This window comes from Dromiciops gliroides, chromosome 2 (assembly GCF_019393635.1).
Source record: "Dromiciops gliroides isolate mDroGli1 chromosome 2, mDroGli1.pri, whole genome shotgun sequence".
NCBI classification, from domain to species: Eukaryota; Metazoa; Chordata; class Mammalia; order Microbiotheria; family Microbiotheriidae; genus Dromiciops; species Dromiciops gliroides.
This window is the reverse complement of record NC_057862.1, coordinates 147727723-147747764: the sequence shown is the minus strand read 5'-3', so window position 1 is coordinate 147747764 and position 20042 is coordinate 147727723. Positions and strand designations below refer to the sequence as shown.

At 36.1% G+C, this 20042-nt stretch overlaps 1 protein-coding gene across 13 annotated transcripts in view; it reads left to right on the top strand.

The window, feature by feature from the left end:
* The window catches only part of CSNK1G1 (casein kinase 1 gamma 1), a 248881-nt gene that overhangs the window by 77095 nt on the left and 151744 nt on the right, over positions 1-20042 (top strand). The window contains exon 2 of one of the 13 annotated variants that reach the window (XM_043983270.1): positions 11535-11584. The exons of the other annotated variants lie outside the window; for them this stretch is intronic. The gene's annotated coding sequence lies outside the window, so the exon portion shown is untranslated. The remainder of the gene's footprint in view (positions 1-11534; positions 11585-20042) is intronic. 13 annotated transcript variants of the gene reach the window in all.

Sequence of the window (20042 nt, the reverse complement as noted above, 5' to 3'; positions counted from 1 at the left end):
CAGAGAGCTATCTCCTTTTATAAGGAATAAAAAACAGGAGAAAAAAGTTTATCAAAACTAACCAGCAAGTCTGATGTTATATGCTATCTTCCAAACCCATGGTCTCCTACCTCTGCAAACGGGAGGGGGAAGCTTCTTGTATTGTTTTTAATAGCCTGCTAGCTGTTCCTTATACATCGTGATCTGTTTCCTCCATCCATATCTCTGCACAGTGGTTTCTCATACATGGAATGAACTCCCTTTTCACCTCTGTAGCATCCCTGGTTTCCTCTGAGGCACACACAGATCCATTGTCAACCTCTATATGAAGCCTTTTCTGGTCCTTCTAGTTATTTACATTCTCTCCCTTCTGAAATTTCTTTGTATGTGTTTTGTATTTATTTTAGTTAGACTTTGTGTACCATGAATAGTATGAAAGCTCCATGGCAAAGTCTGTTTCATATTTGCCTTTTGTATCCTCAGTGATGATGTGTTGATATATTAAATTTAGCTGTAATAAAAACTACTTTAAAAATACAGAAGGCAATTATTATATTCATGATTACTTTTAGAACAGCTTATATTTTCCACATTGATGTCAGTGTGACTCACAAGGAAACTATTCCACTAAAACTGAAGGATAATAATTTCTTCTAATACTTTGTCAAATGTTTTATCTAAAAATTTGAGACTCTGTAGCATTATGTTGAGATGAATTTGTGGATTTGCTTATATGTATGTATACATGTATTATCATGTTAATGAATTTCCATTATAATATCTGGTTCTTTTTGTATAATGAAACTATTTGCATTTCCTCTCAGATGGCCTGCACATTGTAGTGCCTTGCTGATTTTAATAAATTTAAAAAGGCCTTCCATATTGAGGTCCATATCAGTGAAGATACAGTTATGGCATTCTGTTAATGGCATTCATTTAAAAAAATTTTTAATTTGATAAACATCAAATAAGATGAGTATTCTCATATGTAAATAGAATATAAAAAGAGGATTGCAGTGTACTGTGTACAGCTTGCTTCTCCAAGTATATAGCAAATTCAACAAGTTATTTTTGCTTTTATATCACCATAGTTTCCTCCCTCCCACTCCCAGAGAGCCATTCCATGTAACATAAAATATTTTTAAAGGACAAATAAAAAGAAAAAAAGTCATATTTGTGCATCACTTTCATAGACCTTCCTTCCACCTCAGGAAAACAGTAGAATGGGAGTATTTTATCATATAGCTTCTTTGGAGTCATGCTTGTTCTTTGTAATTTTGCGATATTTACCTTTGTTTTTTTTTTGGGGGGGTGGTTTCCATTTACATTGTTGTAGTCATTGTGTATATTGTTTTTTTGGCTTTACTTTCTTCACTCTACATTAATTCATGTATATCTTTCCATACTTCTCTGTGTTCATCACAGTCATTATCTTATAGCACAGTAATTCCATTACATTTGTGTACCACAGTGACTTTAGCTATTCATTCTTTAATTGTTGAACATCTACTTTGTTTCTAATTCTTTTCCAAATTGCTTTCCAGAATGGTTGTACTGATTCACAGTTCCACCAACAATTTACCAGTTTGCTTGTCATCTTCCCACTGCCCCTCCTTTTTATCTTTTCTTTTTTTTCCTTTTTATCTTTTCACATCTTTCCTATGCATGTGTATATAAGCTTATATACCAAACTCTTTACAGAGAAACTTGATTAAAGGATTCAAACCCCCCACCCCCACCCCCATCAGCATTCCTTTCTTATCCTAGGAGCATTAGTTTTGTTTGCAAAGAGGCTTTTCAGTTTCATATGACCAATTATGTATTTTATCTTTATGTATCTTTTTCTTCCTTTTTAAAGAATGCATTCAGTCTCATATCTGTGAAAGGTATCAGACTCACAACCAAGAGTTCTCCTCAATATCTCACTACCTCTCACTCTATATATCTAATCTGTTGTCAAGGCCTGCTGATTACACCTCTGCAACATTTTTCACTTATATACTCCCTTTTCTCCTCTGATACTATCACTACTCTAGTGCAGATCCTTATCACCTCACTGCTGGTGTATTACAATAGTCTGTGGGTGGGTTGGCCTGCCTCAAGCCTCTCCCTTTTCCAATCTAGCCTCTATTCAGCTCGCAAAAATAAATTTCCTAAAGTGGAGGTCCAAACATATCACTCTCCTGAAACTCCATTGGTTTCTTGTCTTCTCCAGGATCAAATACACAATTCTCTCTTTGGAATTCAAAACCCTTCATGATTTAAAAAAAAAAAGTCATTTCACAATTTGTTCCCTGACATGTTCTCTTCAATCCAATGACACTGGCCTTCTGACTCTTCTACAAACAAGACACTACATCTCTGGGCTTCCAGCATTTTCTCCATCTGTTCCCCATGCATAGACTATCTTTTTCCTCTAGTCTACCTACTGACCTCCCTGGCTTCAAGGTCCAACTAAAAACCCATCTTTTTACTAGAAGCCTTCCCCAGCCTTCTTAATTCTAGCTCCTTCTTTCTGTTATTTCCTTTTCTTGTGTATGCCTTGTTTTGTATATATTTGTTTGAATGTCGTCTCCCACATTATATACCGTAAGTTTCTTGAGGGTGGAATTGTCTTTTGCCTCTTTTGTTTGCTACAGTTGTTGTTCAGTTGTGAGCAACTCATTGTGACTTCATTTGGGATTTTCTTGGCAAAGACAGTGGAGTAGTTTGCCATTGTCTTTTCCAGCACATTTTACAGATGAGAAAACTGAGGCAAACAGGGTTAAGTGACTTGCCCAGGGTCACACAGCTACCAAGTGTCTGAGGCTGATTTTGAACTCAGGAAGATGAGCCTTCCTGACTTCAGGCCCTGCACTTTATTCACCATGCCAGCTAACTGCTGTCTTGGACATAGTAGGCCCTTAATAAATAGATATTGATTGATATTTTGTTATTGTTCAGTTGTGTCTATTTGTGATTCCATTTGGAATTTTCTTGCAGAGATACAGTAGTGGTTTGCCTTTTCCTTCTCCAGCTCTTCATGGATGAGGCAAAGAGTGTTGAATGACTTGTCCAGGGTCACACAGCTGCTAAGTGTGTGAGCTCAGATTTAAGCTCAGGAAAATTAATCTTCCTGACTCCAGGCCCAGCACACTATCCACTATGCCACTTATCAACCCCAATAAATTGTAAATTCCTTGAGTCCAGTAACTAGTCTGTTTTTGTCTTTCTGTCCCAAACATCTGCCACTTAGTAAGCACTTAATAAGCGCTTGTTATTTCATGTATTTGTTCATCAAGCTTAAAGCTTATAAATGTTTAAAAGATCAACAAATCAATAATTTTATCCAGTAGATTTCTCAGCCTTGTGGTTTATTTAGCTAATAATTATTTGCATTATTAAGGACTAAGTAAATCAAAATTATTTTCTTAATTTTGAAAAAAAACGATCATTTGTACATATTTTACTCTTTTGTCCCCAGCAATTTTCAGTGGGGCTTTATAAAATTCTTTTGATATGTTAATTGTCTCTAATCAGTCAGCTACCATTTAAATTAATCATTAGCCTGAGAATAGATAATGTCAATACTGTGTAGACAACTATTGGGAAGCAGTACTATGCTATAAGTGGCCAAAGAGCATTTTATAAGAAGTTTAGTCCTGACTTACTATGTGATCTTTGAAAATTAACCCAAATTTTCCTGACATTTTAACATTTGCAGAGTGCTTTCTCTAATATTGCACAGAGAAGTAGGATGGTATAGTAAAATAGAGAGCTGGCTTTGGGCCAGGAAGACCTCAGTTCATGTCCTGCCTCTGACTTACACTAGCTGTATTATCCTGGCAGAACAGAGTGTGTTCTTGCAGAGTAGGGGCTGATATATATTGGTAAAGGGGGTTTCCTTCTCTGGAGTTTCCTTCAAAAATTAAATTGTAGACCCAATCCACAAACAATTACACATTCATTCTCATTCTCATTCTCTGTCTCTCTCTGTCTCTGTCTTTGTCTCTCTCTCTCTCTCTCTGTCTCTCTCTTTCTTGTCAAAGGTAGAGGGACTCTATGCAGTCAGTTAAAACAAGAGCTAGCACTGGCTGTGGCTCAGATCATGAGCTTCTTACTGCAAAATTCAGACTTAAATTGAAGAAAGTAGGTAAAATCATCAGACCATAGAGGTATGACTTAAATAACATCCCTTATGAATATGAAGTGAAAGTGCTGAATAGATTTAAAGGGTTAGAACTGGTAGAGTGCCTGAAGAATTATAGACAGAGGTTTGTGGCATTGCACAGGAAACAGCAACAAAAAACATTCCAAAGAAAAAGAAGAGCAAGAAAGCAAAATGGCTGTCTCATGAGGCTTTACAAATGGCTGAGAAGAGGGAAAAGAGAAAGGGTAAGTTTTTCCCAACTGAATGGGGAACTCTAGAAAATAACAAGGAGGGATGAGGTTTTCTTAAATGACCAATGTAAAGAAAAAAAGAAGAAAACAATAGAATGGGAAAGACAAGAGATCTCAAGAAAACTAGAGGTATCAAGGGAATGTTTGATGCAAAAATGGGCATGATAAAAGACAAAAATGGTAGGGACTTAGCAGAAGCAGAAGACAATAAGTAGAGGGGCAAGAATATACAAAAGAACTATGCAAGAAAGACTGTGGTTACTGATCTATAGTCAGACCTCTTGGAGCATGAAGTCTAGTGGGCCTTAGAAAGCGCTGCTAACAATAAGGCTAGTGATAGGTGATAGAATTCCAGCTGAACTATTTAAAATCCTGAATGATGATGCTTTTAAAGTGCTGCTTTGAAAATGTAGGCTAATTTGGAAAACTCAACAGTGGCCACTGGATTAGAAATGCCAAGGAATGTTCAAATTACTGAATAATTGTACACATCTCATATGCCAGCTTGGTTGTGCTTAAGATTCTACAAACTAGCCTTCAGTAGTAAGTGAACCAAGAATTATCAGAAGAGCAGGCTGGTTTTCAGAGGCAAGAGAAACTAGAGACCAAATTGCAAACATTTGCTAGATTCTTAAGAAAGCAAGGGGGTTCCAGAAAAACATCTACTTCAGTTTCACTGACTATAGTAAAACCTTTTGTGTGGATCACAACAAAATGTAGTAAGTCCTCAAAGAGATGGGAGTACCAGATCATCTTACTTGTCTCTTGAGGAATCTGTATGTAGGTCAAGAAGCAACCATTGGAACTGAAAATGGAACAACTGATTGGCCTAAGATTGGGAAAGGAGTAGGACAAGGCTTTATATTGTCACCTTATTTATTTAACTTATGTGCAGAGTACATCATGTGTAATGTCAGGCTTGATGAATCAAAAGCCAGAATTAAGATTGCCAGCAGAAATACCACAATTTTAGATATGCAGATGATATGACTTTGATGGCAGAAAGTGAAGAAAAATTAAGTCTCTCTCTCTCTCTTGGGGGGGGCGCAGGGTAATGGGGGTTAAGTGACTTACCCAGGGTCACACAGCTAGTAAGTGTCAAGTGTCTGAGGCTGGATTTGAACTCAGGTACTCCTGAATCCAGGACTGATGCTTTATCCATTGCGCCACCTAGCTACCCCGAAAAATTAAGTCTTTTGATGAAGGTGAAAGAGGAGAATGTAAAAGCTGGCTTGAAACTTAACATAAAAAAAAAAAAAGAAAACAAAACAGAAAACTAAGATCCTGGCAACTAGTCCCATCATTTCCTGGCAAATCAGAGGGAGAAGAAATTTGGGCTCAAAGATCACTGTAGACAGTGACTGCAGCCATGAAGTTAAAAGACAATAGCTCTGGGGGCAGCTAGGTGGCACAGTGGATAAAGCACTGGCCTTGGATTCAGGAGTACCCGAGTTCAAATCCAGCCTCAGACACTTGACACTTAACTAGCTGTGCTGGGGAAGTCATTTAACCCTCATTGCCCTGCAAAAATTAAAAACAAACAAACAAACAAAAAAAGACAATAGCTCCTTGGAAGAAATGTTATGGCAAATCAAGACAGCATATTAAAAAGCAGAGACATTATCTTGCCAACAAGATTCTGTATAGCCAAAGCTATGGTTTTTCCATGGCTGTGAGGCTGGATTATATAAGGAAAGCGAAGTGCTGCAGAATTGATGCTTTTGAATTGTGGTGCTGGGAAATGCTTTTGAGATTCCCTTGGACAGCAAGGAGAGCAAATCAGTCAATACTTAAAGAAGGGGCAGCTAGGTGGTGCAGTGGATAGAGCACTGGCCCTGGATTCAGGAGGACCTGAGTTCAAATGCAGCCTCAGACACTTAACACTTAAGTATCTGTGTGACCCTGGACAAGTCACTTAACCCCAATTGCCTCACCGAAAACCAAAACAAAAAAATACTTAAAGAAATTAATTCAGACTATTCACTGGAAGATCAAATACTAAAGACGAAGCTTAAAGATTTTGGCCACACAAAGAATTGGAAATTGAGGGGATACCTCTTAATTGGGGAAGGCCTGAATAAGTTGTGTTTTATGATTGTAATGGAATATTATTGTGCTATAAGAAATGAGGAGTGGGCGGCTTTCAGAAAAACCTGGAAAAACTTAGATGAACTGATTCAGAGTGAATTGAGCAGAATAAAGAGAACATTGTACACAGTAACAGCAATCAACTGTGATGATCAACTGTAAATGACTTAGCTCTTCTCAGCAATACAAGGATTCAAGACAACTCCAAAGGACTCATCATGAAAAATGCTCTCCAATTCCAGAGAAAGAACTGATAGAGTCTGAGTGCAGAGCAAAGTATACAATTTTTCACTTCTGTATTTTTTTTTCATGGATTTTTTTTTTTGTTTCCTTTGGGTCTGTGTCTTCTTTCACAATGTGACTATATGGCAATATGTTCTGCATGATTGAACATGTACAACCTATATCAAATTGCTTACTATCTCAGGGAGGGGATCAGTGAGAGAGGAAGAAGGAAAATTCAGGAACTCAAAACAAAAGAATGTTAAAAATTATATTTACATGTAACTGGGGGAAAATAAAATATTCAAAAAAAGATGTTCTATATAATGAGAAGATGGTATTCATTTGAAAAGACTCTAGCATTGGGAAAAATTGAAGACAGAAGGAAAAGGGGATGGCAGAGGATGAGATGGATAGATAGCGTCACAGAAACAATGAATATGAACTTGGACAGTCTTCTAGAGATAGTAGAGGATAGATGGAAGGACCTGGCATGCTACAACTGAATGACTAAACAACAAAACCTACTATATACAGAGTACTGTATTAAATACTGTTGATTGAATGACAGACTGTGAAATAGTCACTTGCTTGAACAATTAACATGGTACTGGATCATCTAAATGGAGGTGAGGAAGGGAATGGGGCTGAGATGGAATGAAGGTGTAGGTAATTTCAGGTAATGATGAACTTGGATGCTATGGTATTTGAGAGGATGTCCATATGTATATTAAATGATATACATGATAAATGATATGAGAGAAGGGTTTGAGGTGGAGAAGTATGAACCACATGCTGAATTCCTTGGGAAAGAAGAGAGAATGCCTTGAGAATTGCGGAGTGTGAGCCACATTTTCTCCTTGCCTGGTTCAACTTCCATCCCTTTTATATTGTCTGCTTTTTGAGAAATCTCCAGCTTTTTGAGAAAAAAAAAGGGGGGGGGCTTCCTCTTTGACCTTCCACCTGATCCTGGTCTTACTACCAGTGATTCCCCAGCTTCCTTTGGGAAGTATTAATGATCATCATAGTTATCTCCACATCCTTTTTCTATCTTCTCCCGGAGAACTATACCTTATAACAAATATTATTTTTAAAAAACTAAATAAAAAAAAAGCCATAGGGAAAAAACATCAGCAAAACTAATCAATATATTGGAAAAAGTCTGAAAACATATGTAATGTGTATTACCTGTAGACCTCTTTCCCACCTCTGCAAAGGGGGTTGGTTAGGGATGTACTCATATCTTTTCATTTGAATTATGCTTGATATTTATAATTTTGTTACATTCACTTTTATTTTTTTGGTGTGTGGTTCTTTCCATTTACATTGTAGCTCTGTGTATATTGTTTTGTGTGTTGTGGTTTTTTTGGGGTTTTTTGGCTCTATTTACTCTGCATTAGTTCATCTAGGTCTTTCCATGTATTCATCACACACAGTATTTTTTACAGCACAGTAATAGTCTTATTATATTTACATACCACAATTTGTTTAGCCATTCTCCAAACTAAAGGTGTCTCCAATTTGTTTCCAATTCCAAGTGTTTTAATAAATATTTGTATTTACATGGGAACTTTGTTCTTTTCTATGGCTTCCTTGTGATATAAGTCCAGTAATGAACTTTCTGGTTCAGAAGGTATGTACATCTTAATCACTTTATTTTCATAATTCCAAATTGCTTCCAAAATGGTTGTACCATTTCACAACTCGACCTGTAATGTATTAGTATTCCTTTCTTTCCACAACCCCTCCAGCATTAACTGTTGCCATTTCTTTTGGCCTTTTGCTAAGTTGCCTCAGGTGAGGTGAAGCCTCAGAATTGTTTTGATTTGCGTTTCTCTTATTTTTTATTTTTAGTAATACGGAGTATCACTTCTTTTAGAACTGTTAGTTCATATCCTTTGACCACTTATGTATTGGGGAATGGCAATTAGTCTTATAGATCTTTAGTAATTATTTAAATAGTTTGACTAGCAAACCCTTAAGAGAAATTTGATACAAAGATTTTTTTCCCCATTTGACCACTTCATTTCTATACTGGGTGTATTAATTTTGTCTGTGCAGAAGCTTTTCAACTTCATGTAATCAAAGGTATTTGGGCAGCTAGGTGGCAAAGGAACAAAGGACAAACAACAACAATCAAAGGTATCTTTTATAGTTTGTAAAATTGCCTCTGTCTCTTTTTTTTTTTTTTTTTGTTAAGAATACATCTCCTCAGGGGCGGCTAGATAGCACAGTGGATAGAGCACTGGCCCTGGATTCAGGAGTACCTGAGTTCAAATCCGGCCTCGGACACTTGACACTTACTAGCTGTGTGACCTTGGGCAAGTCACTTAACCCCCATTGCCCTGCAAAAAAAAAAAAAGAATACATCTCCTGGGGGCAGCTAGGTGGTGCAGTGGATAAAGCACCAACTCTGCATTCAGGAGGACCTGAGTTCAAATCCGGCCTCAGACACTTGACACTCACTAGCTGCGTGACCCTGGGCAAGTCACTTAACCCTCATTACTCCAGGGGGGAAAAAAAAGTCAATCAAAAGAATATATCTCCTGGGGCAGCTAGGTGCCACAATGGATAAAGCACCGACCCTGGATTCAGGAGGACCTGAGTTCAATTCTGGCCTCAGACACTTGACACTTACTAGCTATGTGACCCTGGGCAAGTCACTTAACCCCCACTGCCCTGCAAAAAAAAAAAAAAAAGACAAAAAACCCCCAAAAAGAATACATCTCTTGCCAATAGCTGAGAGGCATATGATCTACTTCTCTTCTAAGTTTTTCTACTATGATCTTTAATATTAAGGTTGGATATCCATTTAAAATGTATTGTGGAATGTGGTATAAGCTACTCATTCAAGCCTAATTTCTGCCAGACTGCTTTCCAGTTTTCCCAGCAATTTTTGTCAAATACAGTTTTTTTCCCTGGGTAATTTATGTTTTCAACTTCATCAAACACTGTTATTGAATTTCATTGTTCCTGATCTTCCCTTGCCCAATTTGTTCCATTGATCTCTCTATATTTTTTAACCAAATACCAGATAATTTGATGCCTGGAGCTTTACAATGTTGTTTGAGGTCTGGAAGTGCTATGTCCCCTTCATCCCTACTTTTCATTATTTCTCTGGATATTTGAGATCATTTGTTTATCAAATGAATTTCATTATATTACCAAATTCTATAAAGTATCCCCTTGGTAATTTGATTAGTATACCATTAAAAGAATACATTAACTTTAGTCACATTGCCATTTTTATTATATTGGCAAAGTCTAACAATGAGCTATTTTTAAGTTGTCCTTTATTTCTTTTTTTCTTTTTTTAAGTAAGGCAATTGGGGTTAAGTGACTTGCCCAGGGTCACACAGCTAGTAAGTATTAAGTGTCTGAGGCCAGATTTGAACTCAGGTACTCCTGACTCCAGGGCCGGTGCTCTATCCACTGCGCCACCTAGCCACCATTCTCCTTCCCTCCCCCCCCCCCCCCCTGCCCCGGTCCTTTATTTCTTTAGGGAATACTTTGTGATTGAAGCTATACAGGTCTTTTGTGTGATTTGGTAGGTCAGTCTTCAGATATTTTATTCATTTTGTAGCTTTTTGGAATGAGATTTCCCTTTCTATTTTTCATTCGTGGGCTTTGTTATTAACATGCAGAAATGCTATTGGGTTTTGATGATTTATTTTGTATGCAGCTTGCAACTTGGTTGAAGCTGTTAATTGGTTCAGATTAGTATCTTTGCTGATTCCCTAGGATTTTCCAAGTAAATCATTATGTTATCAGCAAATAGAGATAGTTCTGTCTCCTCTTTTCCTATATTCATGTCTCTATCTTTCTCTTGTCTTACAGCTATTGGCATTTATAGAACTATATCAAATAATAGTAGGGAGAGTGGGCATTCTTGCTTCACTAATATTTATTGGAAAAGGTTCTACTGTATCCCCATTGTATATTATTTTTGCTTTTGGCTTTAGGTAGATCCTTTTTATGATACTTTAAAAAAGCTCCTTTATACTTTGTAGAGTTTTTACTATAAATACATACTGTATTTTGTCAAAGACTTTTCCTGCATCTTTTGAGATAATCATGTGGTTTTGGATGTTTGGGATTTTAATATGATTAATTATGTTGTTTTCCTAATGTTGAAGCATCCTTACAGCCCCACTTTCTCAGTTTTTAAGAATGATTTGTGAAGCATGGGTACCAAATGGGCTTTAAAAGTTTGATAGAGGGGCAGCTAGGTGGCGCAGTGGATAGTGCACCGGCTCTGGAGTCAGGAATACCTGAGTTCAAATGTGGCCACAGACACTTGACACTTACTAGCTGTGTGAACCTGGGCAAGTTACTTAACCCCAATTGCTCACCCCCCAAAAAAAAGTTTGATAGAATTCTCCTATGAGTCTATCAGGACCAAGAATTTTTTCCTTTGGTGTTTCCTTTTCTGAGATTGGGTTAAGACCTTTATCTGGTGTTCTGTTAGTTTGGGTATTTATATTTTTAAAGTATTCTTGCATTTCTTTTGTGTTCTCAGTTTTGGTAGCTTATAACTGTGCATAATATGTTCTGATTATTTTTATTTCTTCTGGTGTTATTTTGACTTCACCTTGCTCACTTATTATTTCATTGATTTTATCATTTACCCTCTTTTAAATCAGATTAGCCAAAGGTTTAACAATTTTATAAGTCTTTTCAAAGAACCAACTTTTGTTTTTATTTATCATTTCTGTGGTTTTTGTTTCCAAAATCTCTTTCTCTAAATTTTGGTATCTCTTTGTATGCTTCTTTTATACTTACTTTTGTTGGCTTTCTAATTTTTAAAAATGCATGTTCAGTTTATTAATCCTCTCTTTTTCTGTTTTGTTAATGTATCTTTATAGGGATATGATTTTTCCTTGAGGACTGCTTTAGCTACATCCCAGAAATTTTGGTATGTTGTTTCATTAGTATAATTTTCTTTCACATTTTTGTTATCCTTCCTAATGATTATTAATTGTTTCTATGATTTGTTCTTTAACCTACCATTATTTAGGATTTCATTGTTAAGTTTACTTCAGTGTGTGTCTTTCATTTGTGATCCCTGAACCAATGATTATTTTTATTGCGTTGTGATCTATAAAATATATATTCACTATTTTCCAATGTTTCTGATTGCTTCCTTCAGTTTAGTCAGGGAAATCAATTAATGAATCTCTCAGTTAAGTATTTATTTAGGACCTGATATAAAGTAGGTACTCTACTTGGAGCTGACCATACAAAGACAATAATGAAAAAAAATGGGTTTATATTATTGGGGAAACAGTATGTCCATAGCAATAGATGTACAGATAAATGCAGAATCAATCCATGGTGACTGTGAAGGGGATGACTGCAGCTCAGTTGAACAGAAAATGCTTTATATAGAAACTGAATTCTGAAGAAAATAATATGCCAGACACTGTGATTGGAGCTTCTTATACAAAGATTCCAAGAGGCAGCTCCTGGAGTGCATTCCAAGTTTGGGGAACAGTCAGTGCAAAAATATGGAAACAGGACCTGGATTCTTTTGTGTGGGGTCCATTCAGAACACTGGTTTGGCTAGCCTATAGTATAGAAAGGGAAGAAAGGTTTAATGAGAATAGAAAGGTGTCCTGGGCCCAGATTACAAGGGCTCTAACATCTTTTTTGACCACTACTGAGCTCTCTCCTCAAGAAAAACAGTGATCTTATAAGATAATAATGAGATAAGAATCCAAGGAGGGAAAAACAGTGATGAAATCAAGGAAAACACAGTTAAAAACTTGAATGTGTACTTCCCCCCCACCCCCATCTGAATGGATTTTTTTTTCCAGTTACATGTAAAAATAGTTTTCGACATTAATTTTTATAAGATTTCGAGTTCCAAATTTTTCTCTTTCTTTCCCTTCCCTCCCCCCTATATCACAAGCAACCAATTTGATATAGGTTATTTATCTACAATCATGTTAAACATATTTCCATTAAATGTATACTTTTGCAGGAATCCTAGTTGATTCCAAACCTAACTTCTGCTTTCTAAAAGTTAGCCTGAAAGTAGAATAACCTTAAATAATCTTAAGGTTAAATAACCTTTATTTAAATAAAATGTTGAATGGATGTCATGAAACATAGAAACATAGACTAGAACTTCAAAGGAACTTTGAGATCCTCTAGTCTTTGCTTTCCTTTTACGCATTAGGAAACTGAATTTAAGGTCACAAAGTAATTGACAGAGGTGGGTGAGGCTTAAAATCCAGATCTTTTCATTGTATAGTCAGCGCTATTCCTACTATGCCACTCTGGGTTGAGGGATTATTGAAATTATATCATTCCTTACCCAATTATGCAACTATTTATCTTTTGCAGAGTATGTGAGAAGCACAACAATATAAATTAGGTTGTATAAGAAATGTTTCCATGTCCTTCCCTTCATTTCTTATACTACTTATCCATTTGATACTTATAAGTATCAAAACATCCTTCATCCTTCCTTCAAACATATCAGAGGTGAGAAGAAAATATGCTTAGAAGTCTTTCTTAAATGCTCACTGTGACTGTAGTCCCTTTATATCAAGAATTCCTAGCCTTCTTTTTGTCATGGACCTCTTTGGCAGTCTGCTAAGGACTTTAGATAGCTTCTTAGAATAATTATCACAGAACTATGAAAAGGAGTTATCAAAATATTAAAAAACAAACCAAAAAACAAGTTCAAGGAGCACAGATTAAGAACCTCTTGTCTAAATGCAATTTAACCACCCTTTGACTTATTTATATAAGTGCTCCTTCAATTAGGGCAGTTACCAGATCATACATGTCCTCTTATCACATGGGATTCTTGTCTGCTGTTTGGTAAATCTTCACCAGGAAGGTTCACTCAGTATGTCCAGGGCTTTGTTCCTCTTCTCTATAACATTATTTATTTTTAAAAATTTATTTATTTATTGGGCAGGACAATGATGGTTAAGTGACTTGCCCAGGGTCACACAGCTAGCACATGTTTGAGGCCGGATTTGAACTCAGGTCAGGTGCTTTATCCACTGTGCCACCTAGCTGCCCCCTTCTTTATAACATTATACAAGTACCAGTGGAGAACATGGGCTGTCCATCTTTCATGATGTGAACCTACCTCATGTTTCATTTCTTGTTATAAATATTGTTGATGTATTTTGTACCATTTCTGGTTTGTAATTCTTGCTTGAACATGTATTAGGTGGTGCAGCGGATAGAGTGCCAATCTTGGAGTCAAAAAGACTCATCTTTGAGAGTTCAGATTCAGTCTCAGACACTTATTAGCAGTGTGATCCTGGGCAAGTCACTTAATCTTGTTAAAGATGAGTCTTCTCATCTTTAAAATGAACTGGAGAAGAAAACGGCAAACCACTCCAAATATTGTTGTTGTTCTTGTTGTTTGTCCTTTATTCTCTCTCTCTCTCTCTCTCTCTCTCTCTTTTCTTGGGGGGGGGGCAATGAGGGTTAAGTGACTTGCCCAGAGTCACACAGCTAGTAAGTGTCAAGTGTCTGAGGCCGGATTTGAACTCAGGTCCTCCCGAATCCAGGTCTGGTGCTTTATTCACTGCGCCACCTAGCTGCCCCCTGCTTGTCCTTTATTCTCAAAGAGGCCCAAATGGTGTCACAAAGAGTTAGGTACAACTGAAAAACAACTGAACGACAACAAAAACAACAATGTGCTGTAGCTTATCTGTTTCTCACATACCTCTCTTAATTGCCCTTTTGCTGGCCTACAGTTTTTAATTCATAATGACAGTTTTAGAAGTAGAAATGACTTTAGGAGTCATCTAGTTCAGTTTCCCATACTCCCATTTAATTTAATTAAATTTTTTTTTGGTGGGGCCTGATATAAAGTAGGTACTCTACTTGAAGCTGACCATACAAAGACAATAATGGGCAGTGGGGATTAAGTGACTTGCCTAGGGTCTCACAGGTAGAAGTGTCAAGTGTCTGAGGCCAGATTTCAACTCATGTCTTCCTGAATTGAGGGTTGGTGCTTTATCCACTGCATCAGCTAGCTGCCCCACCCCCCATTTTAAAGATGAAACAGACCCAGGAAAGTTGAAATTTGCCCAGATTCTTATAGTAAATTGAAGAACAAAGATTCAAACTAATATTCTCCTCCCTAGTCCTGTCGTCTTTCTCCAAATTCAAGATTTTTTCCAAGTAAAATAACACACTTGTTTTCTCTTATTGTGGTGGATTCTATTACTTTTAGTCGTATAACATTAGTTGAGGAATATTAGTGTTAAAAAGTTTTCTTAAAAGGGAGAGACTTAGAGTTATTATATCACCCATTTTGCCAAATGCAGTCCATCTTGCTCTTCTCTTATTTAGTTTGGGCCCAGTCCATCACCCATCTGCAGTGTCTGTCCAGGATAATATTGGGCAAGCTGAATTGTATGTCATAGTCTGGACAGTGTTTTTTCTTTGTCCTGTGTAAATGACTACAATGATAAAGTGATGATGATAACATATGTAACATTGTCAAGATTGTAAAGTGCTTTAGATATGCTATCTCATTTGTACTTCATGACTTTGTGAGAAAGGTACTGAAGGTACTCTCTTTACAAATGAGGAAACTGAGATTGAGAGGAGATGAGTGATTTTTCACATGCAAGAATTTTTGTCCAAATCCAATACTCCATGCACTAGATCTTGCTATCTCCAATTTGGGTATATAGGATTTTCTTGAGTGATTATGGGTCTCATTCAGGAGGCTTTGCTGTGACCTGTGTTCAGTGGCAGTCAGTATACTATTACCTGTGAGGAGGAACGTCTGGAGGACCTCACCTACTATAAGGAACCTCTCTCTGATTGGAACTCTGCTCTGGACAGCCTTCGTGACAGTGACAAATAATTTTAAGCATGTATCTCTTTTATGACTTGTTTTATATTAATTCAACCCAACAAGCTTTTATTAACTATTTAATATGTACAGACAGTGCTTAATGGTTAGAAGATCTAGAGCAAAGATACCTCAGTGGTATCCTTCAAGAACTCTTCTGATTTTAATTTATGGATGGTAGACACCTTATACAAGAGGCTTTAAAGTGATATTTTCCTTTCCTTAAATGCCTTTTTTTTTTTTGGGCGGGCAGTGGGGTTAAGTGACTTGCCCAGGGTCACACAGTTAGTAAGTGTCAAGTGTCAAGAGGCCGGATTTGAGCTCAGGTACTCCTGAATCCAGGGCCAGTGCTCTGTCTGCTGCGCCACCTAGCTGTCCCCCAAATGCTTTTTAAAATAATAAAATAATAGGCACAATGAACTTTTGTATTCTCTGTTCATAAAATATGTAACTTTAAAGATGTGTTCTACTATCCAATATGGTTTGGAAAAGGCTATTTTTTTTTCTTTCTTGTACCTTTGAAAAGGATATTCTCAAAATGTGGGCTAATTACTCAGAGGGTTTGTAAAGTGGAAGATAAACACGGATCAGAAGTTACATTTTTTTTTTGGCCCCTTTTTGAGGGTGTGGTAACAGTAAGGTCTGAAGAAACCTTGAGAATTAACCTCACAATTTTCTTAAAATTGTGTCATCTCCAGCATGGATCTCCTTTGTATAAACTTGATCTATCTAACCTACTTGCATTGTCCATCTTTTCCCTCCTCTTTTTGCTTCTTGCTCTTTTTTTTTTTCATTCTGCACATCTCATAAGCTTCTACTATTCAATCTTTCAAGTGACTTCATGCGTAGAACTGAAAGGAGAATAAGCACATCCTGACCACAAACTATATTACAAAATAGCAGTCATCAAAATAATTTTATGTTGGTTAAAAAATAAAGAAGTAAAGCAGTGGAACAGACTAGAGAAGGGAGAATCAAAAAATAGTGTTAAACTGTCCAAAATAAAATACTGAAGAAGGAACTCCCTATTTGATAAGAACATCTGGGAAAACTGCAAATCAGGCTGACAGAACCTAATAGGCTTAAACCAACACCATACAACATATTCCACAACAAATTCAAAAAATTAAAATAGTAAAAAATCTAAGAAAGGTGCCTTTCAAAACTGAATGCATTCTTAACCAAACCGGCAATGAAGTGAATTACAAAATATAAAATAGATGATTTTGAAAACACAAAACAAAAAGCTTTTACATGAAGGGAATACATCAAAAATAAGAAGGAAAAAGTAGTTGACTAGAAAAAAAATCTTGGTATCACATTTTTCAGATAACACTATGGTAACTAAGATATATGGATAAATAATATAAACCTGTAAAACCGAAGCTATTCAAACAGTTCCCAAAAGAAAACTTGCAAAATATTAACAACTAAATGAAAGGATGCCCTAAATCATTAAAACTAAGGGAAAGGTAAATGAAATTTAGCCTTCTGTTCATACTGACCCCAATTTTTTCGCACGTGTGTAAAAAAGACTTTAAAAAGAAGGTAAAATGTTACCTTTTCAGAGAACAGTACATAGAAGAAAGAGGATTTGAAAGTAATTGAAAGTTGACTATATCTAGGGTCTTTTTTTACACTTCAGTTTCTGATTTGGGCTGAAGGGCACCCTAGGACACTTAGGAAGTTGCTATGACCCTAGCCGTTTCTTAGCTTCCCTTAAAGGGTTTTAGTTGCACTAGGGGATCTAACCAGTCTGTAGGAATCTTTCGGGTGAGGGGAAGAAAAGGAGAGGAATGGAGATTTTAGGAAGTAGTGAGAAAAAGATAATGGCTAAATTATAGTAGTGAGTACTGGTTAATTCTATTTTTACCTTCTGTTGAATGCCACTAAAGGAAAGTGTCACCTGTTCCCTTAATTTAACTTTGTTTTAAAAGAGTCAAAGTGTGGAAAGCATTTTTTGTTTGAGAAAACTTTTCTGCAGTATGGGAATTAACCATTCAACAAAAACTTGTGTTGGGTTGACTTTTGAGGGGTAGGGTTAGGAGAAGGCAATGTGGATGAGAAATCCAAAGGGTAGGTTTATAAGGAGTATGTATAAATAAATACAGTATTTTTGGACCATGTAAATTAAGTAGTATTTTAATTGTTATATGTGGCCATTTCATATTTTAAAAATTAATGTTTCATGTTATCGATACTTTATGAATTTTTTGTTTCCAAATATATCTTTCTCATTTAGTTGTTCTTTGTAACAAAGATTTAAAAAGGGGAGGTTAAGAAGAAGCATTTCAATAAAATTAAGCTGCATATTCACCATGTTTGTGTTTACAACTTCTCATATCCATAGTCTCTTAATTCTGCAGCAAGGAGGGAGTCAAGTATAATCAAATCAAAACAAAACAAACAAACTTAAATGCAATTGCTATTTAGTTACTTTGGTTACAGATTTTAAATTGTTCATATTTGAATAGTTGAAGCTGTTTGCAGCTTTCACTTAAGTGTCATGCTGCAACTTGGAAATTTCATTCCCCCCACTTGAATGCTTTTATCTGACTTTTAAATATTCAGTGCTATTGAGCACTATAATTTCTTCAGAATAGCATATATAGGAACTTTCTTAACAAGATTTTCACTACATTAGATATTCTCAAATTTTGCCGATTTATCTGTATTTTATAAAATTACCTTTTGTTGGAAGAGGGAAAATGTCAAATTCTTCTATTGGTGAAAAAACTACCATTATTTAGTTTTTTAGAAAGCTAAGTTTGAAAAACTTGATCTTTTCATGTAAATAAAAATAATTTTTAAAACAATATTAGTAGCTTTAAAATTTTTTGGGGAATGAATAATTTTATTTGGATTATTTGATTTGAATAAATTATAATTAGTTTTCTTTTTTAAAAAGCTATATTGATGTTTTTTGTTCTTTATGTTATGCTCTCATCCCAGTATAATTATCTCCATTGACTCTTGTAGGGTAACAGAGTTAAGTAAAACCATGCTGACACAGTAGATCTAACAGCATATGCTATAGTCTGCCCCCATGGATCCCCTACCTCTCTATTGAAAGAGTACAAAGTGTGTTTTTATTACCTATTCTGTGGGATGAGATTAATCATTACGACTCATCTGAGTTTGCTGCTTTATTGTTTTGGTTTTTATTGCATTATTGTGGTCATTATATAAATTGTTCTTTTGTTTTTTGTTATTCTGTATCAGTTCATACAAGTCTTCTTACATTTCTCTGAATTATTCATCTTTGTCACTTTTTACAGCATAATTATTCCATTACATTTATTACTATAATTGGTTAAGTCATTCCCCAGTTGATGGATATTTGCTTTGTTTACATTTTTGCTACCACAAATAATGATAAGAATATTCTTTTATATTTAGAAATTTTCTTCCTATTTTTCATTTCCTTGGGGGGATGGTCACATGTTTATCTTTCAATAAGATTGGGGTGATATTTCTAAAATGCTATGTCTTGAGTCTATTCATTTCTACTTGTTAAGACCAGAAAATTATGGAAAATCTGGTCAGTTTCTAGCAATTAGAAACTCAGAAGTTGGAATATAACTCAGTAGCTGCATTTATGAAAATCTTGGATATGATCAAGAATGTTATTTCAAAATGTAGTTTTGATTTTTTAAAAAAATGTAATGCTAACTCTCAGTTGCAGCAAGCTTCACCTCATCTAGCTTGACCCACGGTGACACTTGTTTTCTATATTTTTTTTGTTTTTGCAGGGCAGTGAGGGTTAAGTGACTTGCCCCGGGTTTTTCCATCATTTCTGGGGAACCTATTGTTGTAACAGAATTAATTATTCCTTCTCTTCTGAGGCTTTTGTATCACCTTCTTTTACCCTATAGTACTAAAGTACTATATTTTATTTGGACCTATTTTTTTTTTGTTCTGGTATTTTTTTTTCCATTTCTTTCCTGGCTACCAGCTAGTAAGTGTCAAGTGTCTGAGGCCAGATTTGAACTCAGGTCCTTCTGAATCTAGGGCCAGTGTTTTATCCACTGTGCCACCTAGCTGCCCCCACTTGTTTTCTGTATTATAGCAATGGCTTAAGAGTGGTGATGAAAAGTTATTTAATTCCATTTTTAGTTAATCAACAAGCACTTATTAAGCACTTTCTGTGTGCCAAACAGTGCTCTAGGTTCTGGGCTTACAAAGCCAAAAATGGAGGGGGCAGCTAGGTGGTGCAGTGGATAAAGCACCGGGCTTGGATTCAGGAAGACCTGAGTTCAAATCTGGCCTCAGACACTTGACACTTACTAGCTGTGTGACCCTGGGCAAGTCACTTAACCCCAACTGCCTCACCCCAAAAAACAAACAACAACAACAACAACAAAATACACACATAAAGCCCAAAATGGAACAGTTTCTACCCTAAAGGAGCTTACCATCTGTCAGGGGAAACAACATGTGCATATGTGAGTATATACAAAACCAATTCAGGGTAATTTGGGAGGTGAGATGCTAGCAGCAGGAGCTAGTGCTTAAGGTAATCTTCAAAGAAAGG